Source organism: Anas platyrhynchos, chromosome 8 (genome assembly GCF_047663525.1).
Source record: "Anas platyrhynchos isolate ZD024472 breed Pekin duck chromosome 8, IASCAAS_PekinDuck_T2T, whole genome shotgun sequence".
Classification (NCBI taxonomy): Eukaryota; Metazoa; Chordata; class Aves; order Anseriformes; family Anatidae; genus Anas; species Anas platyrhynchos.
This window is the reverse complement of record NC_092594.1, coordinates 27,531,117-27,546,088: the sequence shown is the minus strand read 5'-3', so window position 1 is coordinate 27,546,088 and position 14,972 is coordinate 27,531,117. Positions and strand designations below refer to the sequence as shown.

Genomic DNA, 14,972 nt, shown 5'->3' with positions numbered 1-14,972 from the left:
ATAGGTAACTATATTTATTACGGGCAGCCTTGGGTAATGTATAAGGCAATAAAATTTTTCCACCCTTGTCAATGGTGGCAGTAAAAACCTATTCTGATCAAGGGAAAACGATGCTAATGTCTTTTCATCATGTTATAGAAGGACAAGCTAAAAATACTAATCAGCCTCCCCCCACCCCAAGTCACTACTTGCTACACAACGAGCTGCTTTATTACCCCCACTTAACTGAAACCCAGCTCACATTTGTGCTCTAAGCACTGCCTAGGACAACAAGGCCAGGTACTGATGGAGCTGTTCCATGCCTCATGCTTTCAAAGGTAGCATCATTGTTTTAACTTATTTCAATCCATCAAACAGCATCATCGTTTTTCCTATTTAATCTGAAGTAGTGTATTAATAAAGCAAATAAATTTTTTTGTTTGTTTTTTTTGTAACAAAAAGATTAACAAAGTTCACTCTTCACACCTCAGCACAAATGAGTTGATCCTAGGGACAGCTAGTTAGTTCTGTGACAGCCACTCTCATTATCTTCATAGCACACTCCAGGAAGTGCATTAGCAGACTGCTACTGCTTGCTGCCTGACGCCACAATTAAACATAGGGTTTGTGTTCTTGGGTGCCGTTCTAGATGTAAAAAAGGCACACAGGAGGGAGATTAGAGCTGAATTCTTCTCCAGAGTTCAGCTCAGGCTTATTTGCTCTGACTCAAGGCCAGCTGATTGGACTGGCAGGTTTGTGTGGAATTACTTGGGTGGCTGCACAGTAAGTCCTGGACAAGAGCAGAGACTCTTCCTGAAGCCAGCTTAGGTTGAATAGTGTCAGCTTCCACAGTACTGCCCAAACCTAATAAACCACCCTGGACTGGATGAGCATTGGCTGAACACAACAGCCAGAAATCTCTGCACTAATTAGTTTGCCAACTCAGTAATTTTGTTTGTGAATAGTTTATAGGTGACTTTTTGGATTTTGTATTTGCAGTATTTCTGAGAGAAACCACAAGACATTTACATTCTCAAGAATTAAAAAAAAAAAGATAGTTATAGAAAATAGCTTAAAGATATAATAGAGAAGCTTGAGTTTAAGACAATAACATTTTTAAGAGTGTTAAATTCTAACACATTTATTTAAGTATGTATCATAGAATCACTATCTGTTTTCAGCATTGGAAGTCCTGTATTTTGCTGCTCAGCTCTGCCTGCTGTAATCCCTGGAGAGCCCTAAACATTTCTCTCAGTCATGCAGCCATACATAGAAAACAAACATGAGAAAGGCTAGGGTTTCCCTTAATAACATTGAAAATGCTTTTCTGTTGTTTTTGATATTATCTAAAGCATTTTGCCTCAGGTAAAGTTGTTTTGTATCCCAAAAAAGTTCTGCCCAAGGAGGTACTCTACTGCCTCATTTAGGTGCATCTTCAGTGGTCAGTTTACATTGGAGACTGTGAAGGATTTTGCTAGAACTTATTAAAATTAACAATTTTATCAGTTCACTAATACAGTATTAAAAAAAAAAAAAAGTATTTCCATTACTTCAAATAAACGGTCACCTGGTGTAATATCTATTCAAAATAAATCCACATGAGCCATAAATGAGCAATGCTTGGTTTTATGGCACTTTGTTTTATGCAAACAACTTCAATTACAATTTTTAAGAAAATAGATTTTTAATTTTTATTAAACAGAATGATCTCCAGTCTTGATAATTTATATGCTCTTAAAACTATTTAGGAGTCTTAAGCCCCACACAGACTACTATGGAGTTCACTGTGATTGTTGAAGGATTTCATGTATGACACTGTAAAATCAAGCTGCCAATCATATAAGTTAAACACATTTAGGGAATTATTAGTTTATTTCCATCTTATGCCCATGTATTTAAAGTAGGGGCAATCTAATCCAAATTGGTCCAGAAAGTTACAGTTAAATAGAACCAGTAGGTATCTTTCTTTCCCAATAAAATTCATTTGGCTGCATTCAGTGCACGCAACCACTCCTTGCTCATGAGGTACTCCCATTTAAATGGCTGCTTCTAAATTCAGAAGAGGCATCAAAGTTAGATACTTAGATACGAATGTTAGCTACATTTTGGTGCATTATTTAAAAAAAATATTCCAGATTGAAACATATTAGATACGAAAACAGCATAACAAGAAGGCAGCTCTTCTCTTCTATGACACCGAAGACATTTGTCCAGCTATGAACTCTTTTTTTTTTTTATAAAAAAAATCAAATTAAATCAAAGTCAGTCTAAATATTAGAACTAGGGAGTAGACTAGAAATTTTACTGAAAATACTGCCCAAATGGATTAATGGCTGAGTGCATTTATTTTGCTACAGCTGAAAATCTCTAAGTAATCTTACTCATGTGTGGGAATAGAAATGTTGTTTTTGCAGAGTTACATTGTTTAGAAGGAGGGAATGTGGTACTGAGATATGCTTACAGTGATAAGAAAGTTTAGCAGGTGACCTTGTAAAATGCAGACAACCAGTCTCCTTAGGACAATTAGGTGAAAATCACGGTGTCAAGTCAAGTCAGATAAGTGAAGAAACATTACCACTTCAAACAGTAAAAATGTCAAAAGAAATTTGAAATTTAACAGGCCGGCAACTGAAGACTATGCATTGTTTGTGAAGCATCAGATAGATTGTGAACCTGGATTACCCACTCAGTGGGGAAACAGGGGAGGGTCCTGCCATCAAAAGGTATATAAACTGTGTTTTGGAACTAGTAGATGCGCTCTCTCCTGCTTGTGGGGCGCCCGCCATTGCAATCGCGAATAAATTACTACTTCACTGAGATCCTCGCCTGAGCCTAAGTTATTGGCTACGGAGTGTTTCTCACAATTTGGGGGCTCGTCCGGGAGCCAGTCACCTACTGGGGAGCCCCACCGCCGCAGCAGCAGGAAGGCATGCCCCGCTGATTTCAGCGGTCCTGTGCATCGACGGTGGCGGTTCTGCGGAAAGCTGACAGAGGGCCCGAGACTGGTTAAAGAGGCAGGATCCGTGAAGTAGTGGGGAAAGGAAGAAGGTAGGCACTCCGGGTTTTTAAGAATCGATCCGGTAACTCTGTGCACAGACCAAGGTAAGAAATATTAAGTATTGCCTTGGGGGTCGGGTATCTGGTGTATGGTAAGCCCTTGCACGGGGAAGTGCTGGCACTACACCAGGGGAATCTGGTGTACGGTAATCCTTGCACGGGGAAGTGCTTGGAAGTACACCAGGGAATCTGGTAAACTCAGGTGTGCGGTAACGCTGGCACGGGGAAGTGCTTGGCGGTACACCCCCATCTTTCAGTACGTTGGTGTGTGGTACACTGCAGAAGGGAAATTTCTGTAGCACATACTGGCGAGGGTTAGGAAAGATGGGAAGTACGAGTTCCAGGGAATCTGGTAAACTCATAGGTGTGCGGTAACGCTGGCACGGGGAAGTGCTTGGCGGTACACCCCCATTTTTCAGTACGTTGGTGTGTGGTACACTGCAGAAGGGAAATTTCTGTAGCACATACTGGCGAGGGTTAGGAAAAATGGGAAAATATGAGTTCCAGGGGACAGGGAGATATCCCTGGGGGAGTGCCTACTAATAGTTCTTCCTGAAGAATTATAAGAGATTGGAAACATAATCCCAAAATTAGAGGGATTGTAAAAGAAAAATAATTAAAAAAAAAAAAAGGTTAAATATTGTGTATCAGTCTGGACAAAAGAACCAATTAAGGAAACAGCAGTATTTTGGCCAAAATACGGGTCTGATGAAAATTCAGGCTTTAAATTTATGTGTAAACAAGAAGATTCCTTTTTTTAGAGAAGGAGCCAAGTTATGCTCCCTATAATCTTAATATTGAACTGGTGGCAGCAGCAGTCACTCCGGGAAGGGAGACAGGGACTGTAATTAACACTTGTCCCTAAAGAAGGATCGTACTCTAGGCTCTGGCAAGAATTAGAACAAGGTAGAAGAGATATTGAGAATTTTGCCTTCCCTGATACTAACAGTACTAACACTAACAATGTATCCTCTTAGGTGAACTACCCCCTCCTCCTTACCAGCAGAGAGGTTAGGACTTTTAAGAAGGAGAGGAAGTCTTTATTCGAGGACCCCAACAGCCTAGTTGAACAATTAGACCAGTTCCTACGACCTGATTTATACTCTTGGGGGAGGGAATTATGTCTGTAAGTATGTTGTTTACAGGGAAAGAAATGGGAATGATCAGGAGGAGAGCTGCTATACAAGAATGGGAAAGAGCTCATCCTCCAGGACCAGGGGTAATACCGGCAGGGCAGAAATACCCACTTGCCGATCCTGGCTGGAATAATAATAGTGTGCAACACAGAAATCATATGAGAGACTTGGGGTCAGAATGAGAAAGTACTTGGGGATGAGACCTGAGGACCCAGTATCCCAAGGGCTCTTGAAAGTTCATTGTGTGATTAAAGCCTGGCAAAATACGCAGAAAATGCTTCAGAAGGTGGGGGGATGTAGTGAACTGACTGGGGGACCCTCCTGCGGGAGGCCCTGGAGGTGTGTGTCTGGAGGGGAGATAAGAAGGAAAAAAAAAAAAAAAAAAAGAGAGAGAGTGAAACTAATGGTATTGACAGTGGTGCAGCGGGTAGTGAGGCAGAGGGTTGGAGAAAGAGGAAAAATCTTCAGGGGGAGTCAGGGCCAGGATGGAAAGGAGAGGAAGAGAGATGAAGGAATGGCAGGCAAAGAAGGCTGCCTGTGTTGTGGCCTGAGTCCTAGCAGGGACAGGCTTTGATAAGATGTTTTAAGTGTGGCCAGGCTGGCCACTTCGAATAGGAATATCTGGAGTGGGAGAAGGAAGAAAGAAGGAAAATGGCATGAAATATACTATATTGATATGTTGTTTCAGTATCTTGGAGGGAAAAGGTATGGAATTAAGTTGGACCCTGACTGAGCCTTTGGTGCTGGTATTAGAAAAGTACAGGCTGGAGAAAGATAAAGGAAGTGTTAAAAGGGTTGCTGAAGGTGTTAAAGGTGTGGCATGTAATATTTAACAGAGCTGTTTGAAATTGAATGAGCAGGGAAAGGTGATGTAGGCATTATCTAAGTAACAGTCTAGAAGTTTTGGTATATTTGCTGTGGTGTTTGGTCAGCTTCCCAAGGATCGGGGAGGGGGGAACAGCCTGCTCCACCAGGGGCCTCTCCAGCAGCCGCAGGGGGGCTTCGGCTCCAGCGCCTGGAGCGCCTCCTCCCCCCTCCTTCGGCACTGACTTTGGTGTCTGCGGGGGGGTTTCTCGCTCTCCCAACTGCTGTTGAGCAGCAGGCTTTTGTTTGTTTCTTTGTTTGTTTGTTTTCGTGGATGTGCTCTCACAGAGGCACGGACTGTATTGCTCATGGCTTGGCTCTGGGCAGCAGTGAGCCCCTTAGGGGCCGGATGAAATTGTCCCTTACCTGCCACGGGGAGGCTTCTGGGTTTTTTCTCACGGGGGCTGCCACTGCAGTTTCCTACCCCCCCCCACTCACAGCCGCCGAACCTTGCCATCAAACCCAATACACTGGGGTCATTACTGACTTGTAAAGTATCAGGGATTAAATTAACTAATGAAACCCTAAAAAGTGATGGGGGTAGAAGGGGTTGGGATAACAGTGCCACTTTTGGGGGATACCAAGCTGAGACTAGGGGATAAAATGATCGCTAGGTAATTGTTGTATGTACCCAAGGCAGGAACTAACTTGTTGAGAAGGAATTTGATGATTAAATTGGGCATTCAACTAGTAAATTGTTAGACTGGAATAACAGTGTTATTAATGGAGTGCTCTCAGACCCTGAGAGCAAACATATATTCACCTCTGACTGGAAAGACCCTGAAATGGGGGCGGAAGCAACAATATAGGTGGACAATTTTACCTCAGGGCTATACAGGGCCACCTATCTATTTGGGTAAGTTCTAAAAAAAAAAAAAAAAAAAAAAAAAGACTTTGGAGCAATTACAACCTCCCGAGGAGGTATTAATGTTAACAAATATGTGGATCGTTTTCTATTGTCAGGACAGGAGAAAAGAGTTGTGAAGAAAGCTACTAACAAGCTATTCAACTTTCTGGGAAAGCAGGGCTTGGGAGTATTAAAAAAAAAATAAATAAATTACAATATGGAGAAAGAGAAGTCAGGTATTTAAGGCATCTAATGTCTGAAGGAAAACAAAGAATAAATGCAGAGAGGATTCAAAGAATTGTTGAAAATTAAGAAAGAACTAAAAAGTTTTAAAAGAAAGATTTTTTTTAAGAAATCAGGAGCCATGAAGTCTGAAGGAAAATGGATACTCCCTGATGGGAGAGAAATGCTGAATAAAGTGATAATGAGGCAAATATTAACTGTTTTATATCAAAAGAGTCATTGGGAGGTGCAAGCAACGTGTGATGTTGTGCTAAAAAAGTATGTCTGTATAGGAATATACACTTTAGCGAAGCACATATGCAGAGGATGTACTATATGTCAAAAGGTAAATAAAAAGGTCTTCTGTAACCCATCTAGAGGGGGACGGGAGCCAGGGATTTGACCTTTCCAAAGTATACAGGTAAATTTTACTGAGTTACTTGTTTGTCCTAATTGACCACGTGACTGGATGGGCGTAAAGCTTTACTGCAAGGGTTAAAGCAGGCCTTAGAGATTGAGTGGGATTTTCACAGCCCCTGGCACCCCTCCTCTTCTGGGAAGGTGGAGCGAATGAATCAGACATTAAAGAAGCAATTAACTAAACTAGTGTTAGAAACCCAATTTCCTTGGGTAAAATGCTTACTCCTACAGGTTTAAACAGCACCAAGAAAGGATACAGGAATTTCACCATATGAGATGCTGTTCAGATTGCCCTATCTGGGCAGAAGGGATGAGATACCACAATTCAAAACAAGAGAGTTTTCTTAAGAACTGTATTCTGGGGTTGTCCTCTTCTTTGTCATTTCTCAGGACCTGTGGGTTGTGGGCTCAAACCCCACCTTTGGAATTCCCCATTCACCACCATCACCCAGGAAACCGGGTCCTGATTCGGACCTGGAAAGAGTCAACTCCGGCCTGAATGGGAAGGACAATTACTAACCACTGAAACAGCCATAAGAACTGCGGAAAAGGTTGGACTCACTATACTCGAGTGAAGGCATCCGTCGACGCTAGTACCTGGGAAGCTGTTCCTACAAAAGACTTGTTGGAAGTTGAAATTGAATAGAAAAATCTTATAGTGGACTCTGAGCAGGATAAGAGCTTACAATTGTAAACTAACCTTTATTTTCACAGGTAACTAACGACTGTGACTTGTGATTGAAAGAAAGAACAGACCTATAGCGAAATGCAGTGCTCCCAAGGGGGGGTTGTTATAGTAGTAGTGTACATCTTATTTTTTGTATTGATAATTATTTGGAAACCTAAGGTTTAAAAATAATGACAGGGAAAAAAATGATTACTAATTTTGTTTTTAGTGATTCTAGGCCTCAGAGAAGGCCTTGGTCAATTGGCAACTTGCAAAAGGCATGACCAGATAATAGCAAAAACGGGATACCCCATCAAAATACGGGTGACTGTGACAGAGGGTTATGTACCACATTCTGTCACGTTTGATGTTTGTGAGGTGTTAGCTTGTGGAGATTTAAATGCCCAACGACAATTGAGCAGAGAGAACCAATAACTGAGAGAGACCCAACAGCCAGATTGAGAATACTGTATGGAAACAATCCTCTATTGCCATCAGAGAAAGGGAGAAACTCAAGGAGAAAACAGGAGAGAAAACAGGAGGCCCTCTGAAATGTGTCAGTTCAAACAAGGTATGGGGATGTGAATGCCTGGATAGAATGGGTCAAATATACCATCCAGAGTCTCAACCGTAGCTACTGCTATGCTTGTGCCTCAGGATGACCGATTGCCCAGATAGTGCCCTTCCCATGGGGGTGGACCAAAGACTCCCAAGGGATGCGATATATGATTGCATTGTACCAAGAAAAGACTGCCTGGGGAAATGAGGCCTGTAAGTCTCTCTTTGCTGTTCCTTGCATGATAACAGTATCACGGTTCCCCCTGCATTCTCTACAGCTATAGGTAACCATACAGCTTGCCTCTCACGGCAGGGTGTGAGTGCTACCTGGCATCTGGGAGAATTTGCCTTGTGCTACCAAGGACTTGATGGGAAACTGCTCAAGACTAGAGATCCCCAGGGCAGATCTCTGGTGGTACGGTGGAGGGGAGATCTTACGGTCCACCCTACCATCTAATTGGGAAGGCACTTGTGCACTTGTTCAATTAGCTATACCCTTCACCCTGGCATTTGAAAGAGAAACATCACAAATACCCAGAAGTAAAAGAGGCTTAGGAATATCATTTGATGATAGAGTATATATAGATTCTATTGGGGTACCTAGAGGAGTTCCAGATGAACATAAAGCCAGAAATCAAATTGCTGCAGGGTTTGAGTCACTGTTCTGGTGGGTAACAATCAATAAAAATGTGGATTGGATTAATTATTTCTATTATAATCAGCAGAGATTCATCAATTATACCAAGGATGCAATGAGAGGAATCGCTGAACAACTAGATGCCACCAGCAAAATGGCTTGGGAAAACAGGATAGCATTAGATATGATGCTCGCAGAGGAAGTAGGTGTGTTTGTGTGTGTAATACTGAGCAACCATTGTTGCACTCTTATACCCAACAATAGTGTCCCAGATGGCTCGGTAACAAGAGCATTGCAAGGGCTTACCACCCTTGCCAGTGAATTGGCAGAAAAAAAAAAAAATAAAATAAAAAAAAATAGGCATATTTGCAACATTGATCGTAGTTGTAGGAGTTTTGACAGCCATTGGTTGCTGCATTATCCCCTGTGTAAGAGGACTAGTACAGTGGTTAACTGAAACCGCACTATTGAAACAAATGACCATGGAGCTACCACCTTACTCAGATAAGGAGATAATGAGGAGATGGAAAGCAAAGAAGAAGAAGTCTATCAAATTGCACCTTAGAGAAAGGTTTTGCAAAAATCAACAGTTTATAAAAAAAGAAAAGGGGGGAATTGTGGGAATAGAAATGTTGTTTTTGCAGAGTTACATTGTTTAGAAGGAGGGAATGTGGTACTGAGATATGCTTACAGTGATAAGAAAGTTTAGCAGGTGACCTTGTAAAATGCAGACAACCAGTCTCCTTAGGACAATTAGGTGAAAATCACGGTGTCAAGTCAAGTCAGATAAGTGAAGAAACATTACCACTTCAAACAGTAAAAATGTCAAAAGAAATTTGAAATTTAACAGGCCGGCAACTGAAGACTATGCATTGTTTGTGAAGCATCAGATAGATTGTGAACCTGGATTACCCACTCAGTGGGGAAACAGGGGAGGGTCCTGCCATCAAAAGGTATATAAACTGTGTTTTGGAACTAGTAGATGCGCTCTCTCCTGCTTGTGGGGCGCCCGCCATTGCAATCGCGAATAAATTACTACTTCACTGAGATCCTCGCCTGAGCCTAAGTTATTGGCTACGGAGTGTTTCTCACACATGGTACTAATCAGAAGAAGGTATGTGCTTTTGTTAAAATGAACATGCATTCACAACATGAGCACGTGTTGCATCTCAGTTCATTTGGGTTGGGCATTTTAACAGACACCCACAGACTTGGGGGGGGGGGGAGGAGCATGGTAGGAAGGATAAAAAGGCAATGTATCAACCTTGTATCAGGACATCTTGTCTCAGAGCATACATTCAAAAAACACACACAATAGAACAAAATTAGTCACCTAGAAAATTTTAATTTCTGGGCAAAACTTAACAAAATTAAAATGAAAAGGTCTTGGCATTTTCCTTTGAGATAAGAGACAGTTGCTATTTTTCATTCTTGACTGCTGCCTGTTATTTTAAGCTAGGTTTTTGCTTACTTGTGGGAACCAAATGTCTCCTCTTCTCCTCTGCCCTCTTTATTCTCAACAAAGTACTTTAATATTTACTTTTGTATGTGGTTAATTCCAAAAATGGAACTTACTGAAATTCTTAATATATAATCAATTCTTTGTGAGTTCCAAGTGAGAAAGGAGGAACAGGTCCGGAAAGGATATACATTTGTTACACATGTTTGGAAGATGCCGTCTCAACTTCATTTATATTATGTAAACACTTTGGGGATGGGTGACCGCTTTAATTTTGCGCCTCCCCTGCCACTGAACAAATGACTAGCTTATAAGAAAAATAAGTGATTGAGATTCACTTGCATTGCATAAAGGCATAACAGAACTGCATAACCACCAGCGTATTCCCATTACTCCAACTTCACTTTCTATTGGAGTGATCAACATCCTATTGTGTTTTCTTAAATCCACTCATCTACCCATACACAGCACTTTTAACTCTTCAAGCCTGTAATACTGCTAATGATCCATAAAACCTATCAGGCATTAGTGAGCTGCTTCTCACAAATTGACTTTTTTTTTTTTTTTTTATCTGCATGCTCAGCTGAAACATTTAAAAGAGAGGAACGTTTTGTGACAAACGTACCAACTTTCTATGAAATACATGACTCAGCTATTGTCAGCAAACATCTGTAATTTTAGATGTATTATAAAAAGGTGACATTTTATCTTATGATATGGCAGTGTTCACAATTTTTTCATGGAGAAAAGCACCTTATCACCTTGTTGAATGGCTGAAAGCTAGACTGATGCTATCAATTAAAACCAAGGCACAAGTTTTAAACAGCAGTATCTATTACAGAACACATGCAAGAAAATAAGTTATGTTTTTCCTCTGATTGTGAAAACAGCCTGATTTTTTTTCCTTACCAAGAAAGAATATTTTCTAATACCCCAAAATAAACAAAGTTTGTTTGCAACCAGATAATTTCTGTGAAATAATGTTGAAAGCAATTTGTCCTTTGTGATACTTCAGAAGTCTAGAACTCTTACTTTGCTTCCTGCTACTAATTGTCAGCTCTGGATGGCTTAAGCATAGAGGGAAGCCAGAAAAGCCATCTGTTTGGAAGAATGAAAAAGCCTAGTTGTTTTACTCATTTCCTGGGCAAAATGAAGAGCTGAAAGGTTTTCAGTGAGAAAACTGCTTAGACTGCAATAAGCCAGATGTATACAGGGAATTCAAAAGGAATAAATGGAACAGGATTTTCTTAGTTCAGTGTAAAATGGTTCTGTGATGAATTTGAAGAATCTATTTGCCCCCTTAGATAATTTGAAAGTTTTCCTGTAAATTTTCAAAATCTCACATTTGCTTTTCCAAATGAACTTATATGATGAATATCATTATAGACAAATGCATATAATACAAACAGGAAAGAAGCTTCTTGGATTTAGTCCTTTTAAGAAATCCTAAAATATCTTGTGTTGCCAAAAGCCAAACAGTGTATGAGTTTTGAATCTAAAAATCAGGTTTCTTACATAATGCATGATCATCACACATCAAATTACACCAGATTGCATAAGAAAAAAATCAGGCCTCGATGGGCATATTTAACTTTTGTTCCACAAATTAAAAATGTTTCATCTACCTAACATACTTTTTAGCCAAGGGTATTTTCAACTCTTTATGCTGATATCCAACTGCCACTAGGACATACTGCTAACTCAACAGCTAGTTATATGAAATTACCCCGCTCTGGGGCTCTCTAATGAAACACAGGATTATACACATTTACAAAAGGCTCTAAATATAAATTCTTCCAGATGTCACTAAGCGTTGCACTCTGCTGAAAGGGCAGACTTCTGTGAGCGTTATCCAAATTAGCCTCCAGATTAGGGACTAACACACTACTACTTGTTGGCTGCAGTTGGCTGACATCTCTACTTTTATAGCTTGGTCAGAAGTTAATTCCTATCAGCCTGGCTCTATCAATAGAACAGTAAGTATTCCCATGTGACTATGCAACTCCCAGACAAAGCTAAACAGACTTGAACTTCCATACAAAATATATAGTATCACTGGGGAAAATTAATCAAATAAAAAACTACGTAGAGTAGGTTCCATTGATGCAGCCGCATATAATAGGTTTGCAAGTCATAGTACAGTATCTACACAGAGCAGTAAAATTCAAATGCAACATCTCCTTATCATGGTTGGGGACATGTAGCAACAGAGGGTGTGGCTATTTTCTCTTGAATTCAGATTTGGCAGATTTCTTACCAAAGGGACGCTGCCTTACAGCAATTTTTGTCAAATACATACCAGAAGATACCTTAAAAATTGTTTTTGCTACATTCAGGCATCTCAACAGCTGGCAATGATAATACTACTCAAAATATGCAATTACCAAAATGGATTCTGAGCTTGATTACCTTTCTTCTCTTGACACAGTTATTGAACAGTGTATTAAGTCTAACTTACCCAAACTTTCTGGCCATTACTGATAGAAAGACTGACACCCATTATGGCATTTAGTATCATTTATGCGTCTACTCAAGATCACTATTCCAGCATAGAACTAAAAATAATTACTGTAGTGCCTCCAGCCAAAGGTCAATTAAGGAACAGGAGAAACAGACTGCATGTCATTTTATGTATACATACATATATTGGTATACACACACATCACCATCCCTAGACACAGGACTAATTTGTACTCTATTTGCAAAAACAGTTTTCTGGACTAACAAAAAATGAATTTGCATCACAAGCATCTCCAGAACTTCCTTTGTTTCCTAAAATTCCATTTACAGGAAAGGATAAGATTGGCTTTTAAGTCAGTAAGACATCCCAATGACAAGGGGGTAATTTTACACCTAACTTGCTTCATTAAAAAGGCAGACTACTTGGTTCTGAAGTATACTGTGGAAGTGCCTTATTTTGCTACTAATTCAATAGCTTTTTGGTTAACCTTTCTCTGTCCAATCACACTGTTCACTTATATCACACAATATCTGAAGCATTCTTCTGGATCCTGAGAGTTCAAATGAACAATTACGCTGTACTGCTTGCAAAAAAAAAAAAAATTGAAAAAATTAGAGAAATTGAACTTAGAGCTGGTAAGCTGTACCCTACCTCCCATGCCGTTTTCTCCAGAAGAGAGGGTTAAAGTTCCCAGACTGAACAGCAGGCTTTTAACAGCTCAAATATAGATTCCCAGGCTTCAAACAAGGCCTCCACTGAATTTTCCCCTTCTTGAAATGACAGCTTCCCTGGCACCCAGACACATTGCCATGTTTTCTCAACTGGAAACAAATGGACAAAGAATCTAGAAAGTCTGGTGAAAGGCTTATGGAAAAAAATCATTTCCATAGCCCCTTCCCAAGATGCATTCTTTCTCTGCTGTGAACCGGACCTCTCTTCACAGTAAAGATTTCTCCTTTAAACACTGCAATGTTGCCTGCCTGCCAGTATACACAAGCGATCCATCTGGAGTTCTCCCACACTGTCTTATTTTAAAAGGCTACTTCCATTTCGGTGACATAAAATCCCTTGTAAAGTTCTGAAAGAGCTAAAAACAAGCAAGTCATCTCTTTGGAACTGTCTCAAACACAAACACATTTCATCTTGCAAACTGGGGGATTTCCTTTTTTTTTTTGTTAGCATGACAGTTGTAGTGTGAAGATGCCTGTCACAGAGGTGACACAGGCATTTCACAGCTCTGCTAGTTTGAAGTACTCGTTATTGCTTTATGCATATCACATTTTAAGATCATGTTGGACTACAGATTCCCAGGCATCCAGTGGAAAAACTTCTACCAAACTGCTAGAAGAGTGATTTCTAGGTTCCGATGGCCACCTAAACCCAGCACAAGTCACCATTGCTAAAGCTGAGACAAATAGTCCTATTCGTCTAGGAAAAAACATTCACTACCATCTAGCAATATTTTCACACTCAAAGTCTTTCATCTTCCATCAGCATTCTTTTAAGTGAAAGCACTTTTAGGTATTCTGAGTCTTGTTGCTTTTCTCTGATATAATCTCTCCTCAACTTGCATTTAGTACCCAACAACATCCAAAACTGGGATGTACAAACAATCTCACCATCAAACACAGGACCAAGCAGAGCAGAATAATTACCTCCTGTGCCTCACATCTGATGCTTTTGTTACTATTACCCAGAATATATTTTGGTTTGGTATCACTGGATTTTAAACTCTTTGCCTGACCTGCTATAATAGCCAGAATACATTGCACCGAACTGCTTCGCTCCTCTGAGAAGCCAATGTCCCCAACATTCAATCCTTTATTCTCTTACAAGTTCTAAGGCAGTCTGTTCCACTATCCTGATTACTAAAGAAAAAATTAGCTGGCCAATTGATACCTGTGATACAGTTCAAGTTTGAAAAATGTCTTCCTCATGCATTTCCATGCTAGGCTTTGCATTGCTGTTCATTTTCCCTCCTCAAACAGGACACACCACTCAGCTGAGATCTGTTTTTAGTTCTAGCTCTTAGGTAGGCTGAGGAAACTACTGGGATTTACACCTGTTCGGACAGAACTGGTAACTCCTACACAGCGTATTAGTAACATGGTCAAGTACTTTAGGTTATAGGACGTTGTCTAGGACTCTTATAGGTGGCTTTTTCACCACAATGGCTTTAAGTACAAGTTTGATTTTATACTAGATATGACATTATCCGGAAGAATGTTACATCAGTGTTTCTCACTTTGGAACTATAAGCGTCAACACCATTGCCTAAACAGAAAGTAGTCAGGAAATACATAGGTGTAGGAGCAGTATCACAGCATTACTTGAAAAGTTTCTGTATTGATAGAATAAATGAAAAACATGAAAAAAAGCTTTCCCCACACACTTCTTCCAGAGTTTCAGGTTTTGTTTTCTTCTTTTTCTTTTTTTTTTTTTTATTTATTGATCCAGCCTTGAATAATGCTGCTTTTTGGTAACAACATCAGGCAAAAAAGAGCAAGTGCCATTCTGCATTCCAATCTGACTCATTTAGTAAAGTTTTGCAATATATACATTTTATCCAGCTTCTGACATTATAGGTCATCATGCCAATGAAAAATTACCAATACAATAAAATCCTTCAAAAGCAACTGTGAATGTAATTCAAGAGACCAGACAA

At 40.1% G+C, this 14,972-nt stretch overlaps 1 long non-coding RNA gene across 1 annotated transcript; it reads left to right on the top strand.

Annotated features, from left to right (window-relative positions):
* Positions 1-2,249: 2,249 nt before the first annotated feature.
* LOC140003156 (uncharacterized) lies at positions 2,250-9,436 on the top strand. The gene is made up of 2 exons (XR_011811228.1): positions 2,250-3,081; positions 6,916-9,436. It is a non-coding gene; the product is annotated as an uncharacterized lncRNA (long non-coding RNA).
* Positions 9,437-14,972: the final 5,536 nt, after the last annotated feature.